We start from the raw sequence: 12,136 nt of genomic DNA, 5'->3' as shown, positions 1-12,136 counted from the left end.
CCCCATTACTTCATACACATAGGGGCACATTTACTAATCCACGAATCCGGATCGGAAAAATTCGGATTGGAAATGAACATTTTGCGTGTTTTTTGTGATTTTTTTTGTCGCCGTTACGAGTTTTTCGTAAATTGTCGCGACTTTTTTGTAGCCGTTACGACTTGTGCGAATTGTCGCGACTTTTTCGTATTGAGCTCTCATAAACGGCGGCCAAACCTTTCAGACTTTGCATGATTTTGGAAGCCTCCGATAGGACTCAATGGCACTCTGCAGCTCCAACCAGGAAAGTCACGATACTGAAGCTTGAATGAATCCGAAACTTTCGTACTCAGCGCGACGGCTACGAAAAAGTTGCGACAATTCGCGCAAGTCGTAATGCTACGAAAAAGTCGCGACAATTTATGAAAAAGTCGTAACGGCTACGAAAAAGTCGCGACAATTTACGAGCGAGTCGTAATGGCTATGAAAAAGTCGCAACAATTTACGAAAAAAATGCGAAATACCGATCATTACGAAAAAAACGCATTCGGACGCTTTTCGGACGTTCGTGGATTAGCAAATGTGCCCCATAATGTATTAAATATACACTACTCACTTTCACCAAGTGTCCTAAATTATTTATGAAATCAAAACTTAACTTTATTTATTAAATAAACTGAATACATTCTCATATGGATTGGGAAAGTACTGTAAAATCTTTGACATAGCTGCCCTTCCAGTATTAGTACAGAAAGCAATGATTCTTTAGCCACTGGCTTTCCTAAAAAGCCAAACAATGGGGATCTGTGATGGAATGCATGAATCATTACTTTTTTATGACTGCTGAACCTCTGGGTTGGTACAATAAGACCAGTATATAAAATATAGCATTTATAGCCATAATATTTTTTGGCTGAACTTTAAATCAGAATATTTATTTATTAAATAATAATAATTCCCCTCAAGATCAAGTTTTAATATATCAGTTTTGGTATAATTTCAATTTAGTCTGCAATGTTTGTACAGATATTTCTTTAATTATTACTGGTTATACTAGCCCCCTCTTGGCAGATTAGTCACTTCAACCCAATGACTAAACAAGAGGAACTATGGCCAAATTGGCTAATAAACCCTTGTCTGAGGGTCCAGGATCAGTGCAGTAACCCATGCAGTCCCTTTAGATATTTTACAGTCACCAGTAAGATTATATCCCATTTAAGATGTTGGCTTATGGTGGGCACACATATACGCCCTGCTAGGGACACAAATGGAAGAATGGAAATAGTTTTGTAAGGGTGGGGTTACACCAGGATGGGAAGCTTTGTCACTTGTCACGGCTACTAAACGCCAGAAAATACCCTGCCATAGACAATACTGAGAACTGCCTCTGCTAAAAACACACATAGAGATAATTATCGATGTCTGTTTTTGTAGCATACAAGTAGCTGCTACTAGTAGTTCCATGTCTTCACCCTAATACAGAGCAGCTCAGAAACATGGATCAGTTTAATTCTGCCAGGCAGAATCTTCAGGAAAATGAAACCTTCAGAAGAGGCCACAAGAAGAGCTGTTATATTGTTACCTGTCTATTGTTCTAAAGGCCAGGCTGAACAGACAAGGCTCTGCTTCAATCTGCTGTGATATCAGTTTGCTGGTCAGCAATAAAGAAAGGCTGCAGCCTATCATAACACAATTCAGAAGACCGAGGGAATCAGAAAGGACAGGAATACCTAGGGGCTGATTTACTAAGACGAATTCGAATCCGAATTGGAAAAATTCAGATTGGAAAAAGAACATTTTGCGTCTTTTTCGTATTTTTTTGCGATTTTTTCTGCGCCTTTACGACTTTTCGGAAATTGTCGCGACTTTTTTGTTACCAATACGATTTTCACGAAAAAACGCGAGTTTTTCGTAGCCATTACGATTCGCTCGTATTTTGTCGCGACTTTTTCGTATTGAGCACTCGTAAGCGGCGGCCGAAACTTTCAGACTTAGCATGATTTTGGAAGCCTCCCATAGGACTCAATGGCACCCTGCAGCTCCAACCTGGCCCAAGAAAAGTCACCATACTGAAGCTTGAATGAATCAGAACGCTACGAAAAAATCGCAACATTTTGTGCAACTTTCGGAATGGCTACGAAAAAGGCGCGACTTTTCGCGCAAGTTTTAAAGCTACGAAAAAATCGCCAGATTTTGCGCAACATTCGGATGGCAATGAAAAAGTCGCGATAATTTTCCGAAAAAATCGCCAAATACCGATCATTACGAAAAAAACGCAATCAGACGCATTCGGCCGGTTCGTGAGTAAGTTAATGGGCCCCCTAGTCTTGATTTCAAAGATAAATCTTAAAAATGGAAGCCTATGAGGAAATCTGGCTCCCCTGGTTAGCCTATGAAAATGATCCTCAGCTTTCCATAGCTCTTCATGCCTGAATTGCCTAAACTCCTCACAAATATCAGAATTTATGGTTTCTATTTTTTCTTTTTTCAGCAATACCTAGATCCCAGCTGCTATAATTGTGTTACAAATTTGAACCTGTTGTTTGTTTTTTTCTCAATGCTATTGATCAATAGCACTATTAAGACAGAAAACTGTGTCAAGCAGTCTGCTGTATGTTTAACAAAGAAACAATTAAAATTGTCAGTTAACAAAAGGGATTTTATTACAGTTTGCAATATTTTTTTTTAGTTTTTGTGTGTTTTTCAAATGTATTTAATCTTATTTTGGCCTTGCATTTTCAATTTCAACGTTAGTGTCAGACGGGGATACCTGGGACCAACTAAATACATGCACACCCCTGCCTCAGCGCACCATGCTCACCAGGCCCAGGGGCGTGTACCACAGCGGGCCAATCCATCTGCTCAATATATGTACAGAATTCTACATTTGGAAGCAGAAATCAGTAGTGTGACCCACATGTAGCTCAAGTCATGTTCATTGAACTAACGAGCAAGGGGTAATACCACTTCTGCTCTAAAACCAGGATTTAGATGTACAGGGAAGCTATAATAAGCAGTGGATCTGCACGGCCCGGGCGATTGGTTTTAAGCACGGGCCCCCTTTAAAGAGTTACAGGCCCTTGGTTCATTGGTGGTCAGCCGGTAATTCTATTGGTTGCGCCCCGTGCGTACGCGTGACGTAAGCACGTATGGGGCGCAACCTAATAAAAGAGTAGCTGCAGCGGCGAAACGGAGGACGCAGGCGGACGAAGCAGCCGGTGGAAACAGTAGGACGCAGCAGGCGAGCGGGAGGGGTGGTGGACGCTGGTGGGGGAGCTGAAGTATGTTGGGGAGCATGCTGGGCGGAGATTGTTGGGGAGAGCTGGAGGATATTGGCGAGGAAGCTGGGGGGAGTTGGAGGATGCTGCATAGTATGGGGCCACTAGGGGAGGACCACCAGTGTTTTAGGGGGACCCTGCCCTGGCACCAATGAAAAAGGAGGAGAAAGGGGGCCCAGCAAATGTTGTTGTGAGGGGTCCTGTGATTTCTGATGATGGCCCTGCGCAAACCTCTGCTCTCTGGCTCCTGATTTTTCCTTTTAAAAAGTGTAGCTTAAAGTTCAAGCAATCACCACTGGATGTCTCTCATGCATTTCATACAGTAATGGATGGGTTGTTATTATGGACAAGTGTACGCTTCAAGGTACATGTGTTTCTGTGTCACAGTAAATGCACTGGATGTATTTTATAAAATCACTCTGTGCAATCACATTATGCAGTTTGACAGAAAATGGTGGTATAATAGGTATAATATACACAAAGGACAATAAAGAGGCAAAACTGTGATTTTTGCAAAATTTTTCCTTTACCTGCTTTCCTTCCTATATCTAATGCAACCTGCTTTATGTCCCTGCAGAAGGTGCTGGGTACAAGGAGGTGGATTAGGAGTTTGTGAATACAGATTGTACCCAGCACTTTCTGCTCCACATCAATTAATTCAGACACATTTGTTCGATATGCCTGCAGCCTACATTGGCTACTGCACCTGTCTACATCCAATACTTTCAGCTACTTGTGCCTTTAGTCCTCTTCTTTCTCTCCCTGCACCCATGGCCACCTGATTTATTTCCTAAATCCACTGCCTTTAACTACTTATCTCTGTTCTTATTCATCCCTTTGTCCGTCACATGGATCCCTAGCTTTGTCCCCATTCTTGCTGTTCGAATCTCGGTTCTTAGCAAAGTTTTGCAGCAAACCCCAGACTAAACTACAAATCTAATTGCCCTTTTCTTCAGTCATCCCAGTCCCTGTATCAATCTATACCGCTGTCTTCAATGCTCCACAGGCCAGTCCTGCCATTCCCCCAAACTCCCATCATGTCCTAATCTCTATCTCCTCTATCCCCATAAAGTGATTTTATGGCCAAATGTATGTTTGCAGCAACCCCTTATTAGTGTCCTTGTCTGCATTTATTTGTTTTAAACTGTTCTATGTTTTTAAATTGTTCTATTTACCTGAAAAGAATTAGACATTAATAGTAAATTTTGCAAAAAAACTGCTCAAGTTACTGCTCAAGTAACATGTGACGTCCACTACGCAGAAATCTGCATAAGTCACTGGGTTCCTCAAAGAATACAGGGTTAAATATTAAGGTTCATGTTAAAGAGCTTTGTCCACTCAATCCTGCCTCCCACCAGGACCAGTGGATTAGCTTTACCCTTTAATGCACCCTTCACTGCATATTTATTCCGAGTACCAGAGGAATACTTTGAGATGACTCCTAAAAGATCCATTTATGTATAGATAGTATTTCAACAACAAGTACGTTGGCAGAAAGGAAAGATTGGTCATTTTATTACAATCTATTTTTAGACGCAGGCCTTCATTAAACACACAGTATTGGAACTCTAGAGGGTGGCTTGTCTGCAGTGATAAACTACGAACCCCGCCTAGCTGGCATTATTATGCTTAAGCCAGGGCCGCCATCAGGGGGGCATAGGGGGGACAGTTGTCCCGGACCCTTTAAAGAGTTACAGGCCCTTGGTTCATAGGTGGTCAGCCAGTAATTTTATTGGTTGTGCCATGTGCGTACGCGTGATGTCAGCACACACGGGGCATAGGAGTAGGAGGGGGCCCAGATAATTTTGTTGTGAGGGGCCCCGTGATTTCTGATGATGGCCCTGTGTTACCACTCTCAGTTCTTTAGAGCATTCTTCTATCATTTTATCTGAGGGGATTTCTGATTCCCACATATGTAATTGAGAAAAATCAAGCTTCCCATTTCAGTCCCTCATGGTCAGTTGTATTTATTAAGCACAACCACTTTCTTAAATAATTCCACAACAAAAATGTATCCTTGATTCCTATATTTACCAGTGCTGGTAAACAGCCAACCTGAGCTCTGTAGCCAGTGCTTTTTCTTTTTTGCAGCTAGAATAGCTGTCTCCATGGCTTAACAGCAGCATATTTATAGAAACTATAGCAGTATTTATAAAAGTAAAGACACAACTTTTACAAGTGCAGGGCCACAGTACATTATATTTTAATTACTTTGGTACATGTTTATTCTTTGGTGTTACTGTTCCTTTAAATTTTTACCTGAGCTAGAAACCTATTCTTCTTCCTTAACAGGAAGAACAGCAGGATCTTGACAAACTGGCAGTCTGGGCAGCTAAGTGGCAGATGAGATTTAATGTGGATAAATGTAAGGTCATGCACCTGTAAAATATGCAGCCACTTATACCCTTAATTGGACTGCACTAGATTGACTTCAATAGAAACTCATAAGCTTTTAGATGTTGAAGTTCTACATTTGAGTTTAGACATTTAAGTTTCTGAGCCATAACTCAAGTTTATTTAATTTATTTTTTTAACGCAAGTAAAAAGTGAAAAAAATCAACTTGAACTTTGCTAAATCTCCCCCTTAGTGTTTTATCATCTCTTGGCATAAAAACAACCGTATAAAATAGCAACCTGAACCGTGGCTTCTTGGGAACACTATTACAATGTATCAGCTATATGGGGTACATTTTAAAATGAGATTACTGCTCCTTAGAACAAATAGGGTGTTTGTCACTCTCTATTAATCTTGGCTACAGCGGATGACAAAACAGCCCTTGTTTCCTCTCCATCAGCCAACATGCAAAATGCTGTTGGGGAAGCATATGGGGTGTAAAGTTACCCAAAGTCGTCTTGCAAGGAAACTGCAGTCTACTCCGGAAAGTAGCCCCACCATATATTTCTCCTCAGTGGTGATTCACATGTTGGCTGATGAAGAGGAAACAAGGGACGTTTGTCACCCGCTGTTGCCAAGATTAATTAAATTAATGACTTATGGTTCAGGTGGTATCAAAAATTTCCACTGTTTTTGTCATTCTCTTTGTGCTTTTGCGTGGAGCTTGGGTATTTGGCTTTTTTTGGGGCATGTTTTGTAGTGGCCAGAGTTGCCATTGTTTAAGTAGTTGCATTCCATGTTTGGGGTGTGTCCACAATTTATGGTGTATCCAAAATGAGAATTGAATAGAACACATTTAGTCTGACGGGGAAAGCCATCTATAGGATATATTTGCTTCTCTAAAATCTGAGGTTATAGGGACAAATTCATTTTTTTTTTTTTTAATATTGTGTACGCAGAGGGGTCTGGAAAGCATTGGAGAGACATATATTTGCTTGGAAGTGATTGTGCATTAGGGAATGCAGCTATTAGCTGTTCTTTAAAATGAAAAAAGTGGAGTCTTGTGCCCTGTCAATTAGTAGTAGGTCAGTTTTTTCATTTGTTAGTATGTTCTACAGCATTTCTTGCTTTCTTTTCAGAGTATAGGTATTCAACTGCACAGCTTTACTGTTCCCAAGCTCAATGCATCAATCCCCAATGGCTCCTGCTCAGCCTTTTAGCACATTATAAATGAAGATGAGAGCACGCTGTGTGCAGTGGTCTGATATAAAAGTATTTATAAAGCAGTAAATTTGCATGGTGATGCTCTCCTCTTCATGTATAAGGTCCTCTGTTTTCACTTGTTCTGAAATGCCCCTCAGCCTGATGTTGTCCCTCCTGTTCCTGTCCTCTCTATCTTCCAGCTTATTTGTTAGATGCTGCACTTCGTTTTCAAGTGTGCTATTTGCGTCTGAGTTTATGTAAGCTTACTAGCTATGCCATCTTGTTTTCTATGTGATCTCTGCGACTGCCAAGCTGTTTGACTTCATCGTAAAGTTCTCCAACAGCATTTTTAAAATCTGCCTGGATATCTGGATGAAATTTGCCAAAAAAATGTAGAAGTTTGCTGTCTGAAAACCAGATTTTACGTCATTATTTAACATAAGTTCCGGCGGAATAAAAAACATGTAAAAATTATGCTCATTTTATGCTTTTTTTTCTTTTTTTTTTTTCTTTACGCGGCGAATCCTGGTGACGTGTGCCAACTTTTGTCACCATTTTTTGTACAGCATAATAAATCTGCCCCCTAAGTGTATCACAGCTCTTTTATACTGTATCACTGATCCTTATGATACAATTACATCATTACTCCCTTGGAACAATAACGTTTTGTAAGAAAGCTTTCTAGAAACTTCTGTTCCCTGGGAATGTTGTACCACAGCATTCACACTTGCTGGAAACCTTTCAAAACTGTGACTCAATTACTGTTTGAATTCTCAGTGTTTGACCTTGCCTGATATTGTATCAGGGAGGGCCCTGATAATTTTGTTGTATGGGGCCCCGTGATTTCTGATGGCAGCCATGGCTTAAGCCCTGCACTAATCACACTGCACATTAAGGCACTTGTCGGCTCTCTCGGTTTTTGGCTCTGAGTAGAAGCTTTTGCTTCGCTTCCTATGTTCACACCTTCAAAATGTGCCTATATAGGTTAGACAGATCTTAATCATGGACCACAAAGGGGATGAGGTTTACCAGAATACAGGCAGCATTGCAGGTATATTGGGGAGTAATTGGGTGTGACTCCATGGATCATGGCAGATCTTATATGGTCCTGTTTATTTTATTTTGGAAGGTTTTTTTTTGTTTGTTTTTATAGTAGCCCAAGGGAAATTGTTGACTTCCAACAGGGCATAATTGAGAAGCTTATTTGCGCGCGCACACACATGCACTTGACCTGTCCACCAGATGTGCAGATGTTACTTGTTCGTCCACATCACTGGAAGGCCAATGGTATATAGTATATACAAATCAAAGCGGGACCTGGGTATGAAGGACAGGAAAATTTCACATACCAAGACCAAGGTAGTCACTTGATAACCACCAGATGGGAGAATCTATTCCTCACCCCACATACACTAATGTTAAAAATGTGTGAAAAGGCCCAGTAGCATTAGGGTATGTGGCAGACTTTCTATTAGAGTTCTATAACTACCCCTAACTCTAGAGCGTTCTAACTAACCCTAAGCTTAGCTTCTCAACAGCAGCCCAGAGGAGACTGAGAATGTTACTGACACTCAAAAGGCCTAAGAAAATCAGAAGATGGTCAGCTGCTGTGGACCACTTTAAAGGCCTGGATCATTATTGTTATAGTGCTAGTAAACCTCTCTGATGCAGAAACTCTAGTATCTAATATAGGTATATTCTTTTTTTTTTTTTTTTTTTTTTTTTTTAGCCTGTATTTTACCTTAAACATCTCATTCATTCTCATTATAATGCCCATCTTTATGTATATGTCAGTGTTGCTTATTGTTTTTCCTAGGCTGTGGTACGTTACCATTGTCAGGGGTTGTGATGATACCGCATATGCCCTTCGCTTATTATAATCTATACATTATGAAATGTGTCTGCATGATTGCTGAATGTGTGACTTGAAATAGGTGAATAAAAACAAGTGTATGACACCGAAATTACCATTTAGTTGTTTAAGAAGCTTTCCATAGAATTACAGCTGTGCCTTTGTGTAGCTTATAGTGAGGTGCCTTTCATTATCCTGTTCTACAACTTAAAACTGTATGAAAACAGTATAACACATTGTGGCAAAAGGGTCACAATTTTTAACTTTAGTTGTCACTCATTGTAAGAAAAACATCATTTAGAAGCAAGAATCATTCATCAATACTTTGCTGAAAACATGTTATAAAAGGTGTTAAAATAGGAAATGTCTTCCAAATAAACACATATCAATAACCAATGTATGTTTTCAATTGCTTTCCCTTCAATTTGACTGGGGAAAAAACATTATTTGCAAACACTGGTCGCCTAATTTGTATGGTCTTTTCAGTTTAGGAAGTGGTTTTCAAAAGAGTTCAATCAAGCCTGATGGCGCATTTTTAGTTAGAGAAACAGAATAGCGAGAAGTCAATTTAGGCTTCCCGAGGATGAAGTGTATACAAAAAGAATAGGAATAAATAGGGCTAGAATGCACTGGGAAATGCAGAGAACAGAGCACTGGGTGAAACCACACACAATAGACAAAGTCAAATACTGCAGAGCTTTTTAAAGGAAACACAATTTAAACAATGTCTCAAACCCAGACATGTATGGCTAACTGGCAGACAACAGGGAAAAGCAAGCTGAGGTTTTATAACCATGTTAAAGGAAACAAGAATAGCAAGATTTGTAGCTAAAGAGATTGGATTGTGCAGAGAAATGGGTGGTAAAAGCTGCAGATTTCATAATCTTATTTATAATGCAAACGAGTATCTCTCTGAGCTATTAACATGGTAAATACAGGAAAGACATTCCCCCAAATTAATCAAACAATAGTAAACTGTTTCTATATGCATTTTGTTCCAGGAAAAAGAAACAGAAAAATGTCCATCTGCTGGACACAAATGGGCACTATATCAATGTATCCTCCTAAATAAACCTTTCATATAATGTAAAATAAAACCTAATAAGCTCTGTTACTTGTTTGGACCGTCACCATGTTGCTCACAGCTTTACTGGGTGTCTGCTCACCTACATGGTAACAAACAGAAGCAACATCATTTTTCTTTGACTTTGCCAGTGTTTTTTATCCACAGGAACTGAGGCCTATAAATCATGTGTATGGCATACGGGATCTATTATTCACAATTCTTGTGACCTGGGGTTTTCCAAAGGCTAATAAAAATCCTTAAAGGATGAATTAATCCCAGTAGGATTATATTGCCACCAATATGAATTCATTCAGTTTAGCTATAATCAAATACAAGGCACTGTTTTATTTTTACAGAGAAAAAGCAAAAAATTTAAACTTTTTCCAATTATTTGCTTAAAACTGGCTCTGGGAGATGGCCTTCCTGTAATTTTGAACTTTTTGGATATCAGGCTTCCAGATCCCAAATATTTACTGTGTAATAATAATGATGAGAGTGCTGTAATATTGTCAGACGTTTTTATGTTCTTTTTGTGGCATATTTCAGTTATAACCCATCGCATCTCATACATAAGATGTTCTCTTAATGTGCCTTGATCTGTATAGTAAAAATAGAATGATCATTTGTACACATTCTCGGCTACAGAAAAGAGATTAAATACAAAAAACAATCAAATGAAAGAAAATACTTGTGTTCAGAGTGAAAGGATACACAGGCGAATAAGGGTAAAGTGCTGGTGTAATAGCTATGTATATATGAAATTATCACTGGCTTGTGAACCTTTTTTGATGTGGTATGTTTGAGTATAGGAAATCCCCACATCCGGCAACTTAATCTCTTTTTTTTTTTTTATTTTATTTTCTCTTCTATATAGCATATATCATTATATTCTAAAGTATTTATGTTTAAATATTTAAGTGAATTCTTTCAGTTGTTTGTGTTCTAAACACTTAATGATGATGGTGATACCACTCCATTACAACAAGCAATACTGGAGGTGAATGACCAGTTTTTATATAACGGCATGTAGGGAAATCAATACCTTCCTTCCAATGCTTTGCCATATTATACTGTCTGCTATTTGATTTTGCTTTATAAATGTGTATTGCTATGAACAAGGACAAAATACTAGCGTTTTTATTTTCTTTTGCTGACTATTTCCTGGCATGTTGGCTGTTACATTTGCTATACTCCACCTAAAAAGTAGGTCTCAGGAACTGTCTTTTCCTAGTGACATCTGTAGTAATAAGTCTGTAGTAATAACTGGACTTGCTGTGTTTTTTGTTTTTTTTTTCTTGAAGACGTCTTACCAGTCATCCAACTGGCTTTCTCAATTTATTCTTCTTGAAAAAACACAGCAAGTCCAGTTGATTACTACAGATATACCATGACCTGGACGAATGATAATCTTCACAAACATATTTTCCTAGTGACCTTGATCTATCTCCCAATGCCCTTTTTCTTAATGCTGTCTTATTTATTGTCCCCATTTTCTGACCTTGACAATTCTCTTCCCTCAGTGAATACTGTCTTCTTAGAAAATTATGTTGTTCATTATAAACCTATAGATATTATATACAGAAATGCCTATCCATGTTTAATTTCACCCTTCTGGATGTGTTTTTGTTACTGCACAGATTATCTTACTACAGATAGTACAACAGATGTCCCACCTTTCGGTATGCTTTTATTGGTTGTTGGATAGTGTGCTTCTAAGAAAGCTCTGCAAGGTTCAATGAATGCTTAATACTTACATACTGGATGTGAAAAGCAGTAATAAAACATATTTTCTTGACTGGTGGTGCAGCTTTGCCCCATAAGGCAGTGATCCCCCAACCAGTGGCTCGGGGACAACATGTTGCTCACCAACCCTTAGATGTTGCTCCCAGTGCCCTCAAACCAGGTAGTTTATTTTTTGAATTCCTGACTTGGTGGCAAGTTTTGGTTGAATAAAAACAAGATTTACTACCAAATAAAGCCTCCTGTAAGCTAGTAGATGCTTGTGTTGCTCTCCAAGTCTTTTTTACATTTGACTACGGCTCACAAGTAAGAAAGGTTGGGGTCCCTGCCATAAGGCATAACAATCAGGCAGAGTATTTATAGGACTTGCCAGTATGCCAGGTACCTTGACTGCAGCTATCATGATTAATATTCTATGCGTATTTTAGAAACAAGGTGCATTGTTCTTGTCTAATATGCCAGAAATTTGCACTATGGAAAAATGCTTTTGAATAACTGATTTTGTAATGCCACTACTCCCAGAATTTGCAAATCTTGTTGCAAAATGTGTGCATCAAATAACACTTGAAAAATATTATCACGTATTTATAAAGGGCCAGCATATTCCACAGTGCTGTACAATCTAAAGGTGTGTACATCAAACATACAAGTACTGTGTGATACAGGGCTCCGTTTACAATATG

General features: G+C 39.1%; 1 protein-coding gene across 4 annotated transcripts in view; it reads left to right on the top strand.

Moving 5' to 3' along the window:
• Positions 1–3,110: 3,110 nt before the first annotated feature.
• Positions 3,111–12,136, top strand: part of pcnx4 (pecanex 4) — a 58,703-nt gene continuing 49,677 nt past the window's right edge. For 2 of the 4 annotated variants that reach the window (XM_012968068.3, XM_018096168.2), the window contains exon 1: positions 3,159–3,260. The gene's annotated coding sequence lies outside the window, so the exon portion shown is untranslated. 4 annotated transcript variants of the gene reach the window in all.

The sequence above is a fragment of the Xenopus tropicalis genome, chromosome 8, assembly GCF_000004195.4.
Source record: "Xenopus tropicalis strain Nigerian chromosome 8, UCB_Xtro_10.0, whole genome shotgun sequence".
Classification (NCBI taxonomy): domain Eukaryota; kingdom Metazoa; phylum Chordata; class Amphibia; order Anura; family Pipidae; genus Xenopus; species Xenopus tropicalis.
This window is presented reverse-complemented; position numbering and strand designations above follow the sequence as displayed.